Consider the following 2550-nt stretch of genomic DNA (forward strand, 5'->3'; position numbering starts at 1 on the left):
GACATAGAGAAGGTTCTCGTTGCAAACAGTTCATCAAGGTACAAGATGAAGTGCTTGCCCAAAGACTTGGTCCCATACCAATAAAAGTTGACCCCAAGCTGTTTGATTATATGTCGACCCTAGAAAATAGAGGAGAGAAAAGAGAGATGGGATCCATGATCGATTGTAGTAGTGAGATCTAGTGAAACAGGAAGAAGAAACAGTAGATGTGAGTGATTATGAGCAACTCAATTTAGGATCTATTTTTCTTCTTTTAGCGATGATTCCATTTTCTCTCATCCGCCATTAAATCAGGAGAGAGAGAGAGAGAGAGAGAGAGAGAGAGAGAGAGAGAGAGAGAGAGAGAGAGAGAGAGGTGGGACCCTTGCATATTAAATTTATTTATTTATTTAAAAAAATAATATAAAACCTTATAAATGGTCCCTGGGTAATAAAATGACAAAAATGCCCCTGACTTAACGGCTAAATGGTAACGGAGTGAGCCCGAAGGACCAAATGTTAAAAGTTTTGAAACCACATGGACAATCTGTGAGGTTTTTTGAACTTAGGGATTAAACTTGATATTTTCGAAAACCACAAGGACCATTTTTGAAGTTTTGTCTTTTTTTTTTATATATACAAAACGCGAAACAGTAGACGAAATGACGAAACAGTAAGCGAATCTCGAAACCTACGGTTTCATGGGCTATTTTTGGCCATCTACTAATTTTTGGCTAAAAATTGCTAATTACCCCCTTAATTTGGTTAGATTAATAATTAGCCATTCAAATATTAGTTGAGATTTGTTTGGTTTTTAGTTTTTAAGATCTAGAATTCAAATATTTTAAGTTTGAGAGGTATAGACTAATTTTTCTTCTTTAAAATTTGATAAAAAAAAATCATTAGTTTTGATGTAGATCGGTCAAAGAGGGTATGCAAATATTTCAGTTAGGGTATTCAGTGTTAGTATTTATCCTTTAAAAATAATATTTTTATAAGAAATTAAAACTAACGCTAAAAATTGAAGGGTCTGCGATTGCATACCCTTGCTAAACATTAGATCAGCCCCTGCAAAGGTTTGAATATTGTTAATTTATTCGTGGTTTTCTTTGCATAATCTAGCAATTCGCTGGAAGTTACGCTCTAGCAGTTGAAAAACAAAAAACTTATATAAAATTGTGTAGAGTAAATTATGTAAATCGTCCTTATGGTTTGGTCAAAATTGCATGTTTGGTCCCTAACTTTTTTTTGTACTCGGATCATCCTTGTGGTTTGATTTTGTTGCGTTTTCCGTACCTACGGTTTGGTCAAAATTGCACGTTTGATCCCTAACTTTATATATATAAGGGACGAAAAACGCAACAAAATCAAACCACAGAGATGATCCGAGTGCAAAAAAAAAGGGGTTAGAAACCAAACGTATAATTTTAACCAACCATATGAACGATTTGAGTAATTTTAATCAAATGTATAATTTGTGTCTTTTAGGTAAACACGCGCAACATGGCACCATGGGAGTTTATTATCTTCTCTATGAATGCATATTTGGAACAACATGCAAGACCCTCTTCGAAAAAGAATAGAATATTTGAATGAATATGAAAAACTCAAAAGGTTGTATGATTAAATGTAAATTTGAAAACTATTAAATAAGAGCCTCTTGAGATGAAATATTCTAGTAATAATGCTGCAGAATCTTTTTACCTTGTTGGGTCGGCGCAGTTACCAAGCTTGATCTACATCCACCTGGATTACAATTACAACAAAGGTACCTATTAGCCCAACAGAGTATCAACATCAAAACATGATGTATATTCAAGGATATATAAACTCGTCCCCAAAAAACTGTTTAATGTCCTTTGGAAGAGTGATAAACAATTTATAGTCACAAAAAATGAAGGGTCAGATACAAGAAATAGCAACATCCTTCCTTTGATTTGTTATTCATAAACGTTGTCCACAACACGACCAAGATAATACAAATATAAACAATATTTTTATCTAATTTATCAACAATGAGCTACTACCTGGAATCGAGTCAGTTGAGTTCAATGTCGTGGAAACAATAAAAAAGTGAGTAGATAGAATTTAAGGCTTATTTATTAAATATCTTAGCTTCGAGCACTTTTATTTTTTTCATATTGCTATTAATGATATAGTAGATTTAAAAGTCTTGAACTTTGTGTCGGATGTAATTAGACACGAAAAAAGAATATAAAAATATTCTATCATATTTAGATATACACATTTTACGATCTCAATTTTAAAAGTTATTGTTTTTTTACATTTAAAGTTTCCAAATTTACATTATATCGATTGTGTGTATATATTATGTTAATGGTTTCATTTGGTTACTATGTGAATAGGTGTCGAATAGCCATAGGCTTTGCTTTTTTTTGTAACCAAAAGAAGAAAGTTATAGACATTGATGTCACGAGTGGCGTTCTTCACTTTTAGAGCCAAAGACAAATGAAGACAGTTGTATGGATTAAGTTTTACCCTTTTTATCTGTACTTTTATTATCATTTCGTTCAAAACTATTACTACTTTAGTCATTGCAACACCTTTATT

The sequence above is a fragment of the Lactuca sativa genome, chromosome 6 (assembly GCF_002870075.4).
Source record: "Lactuca sativa cultivar Salinas chromosome 6, Lsat_Salinas_v11, whole genome shotgun sequence".
Classification (NCBI taxonomy): domain Eukaryota; kingdom Viridiplantae; phylum Streptophyta; class Magnoliopsida; order Asterales; family Asteraceae; genus Lactuca; species Lactuca sativa.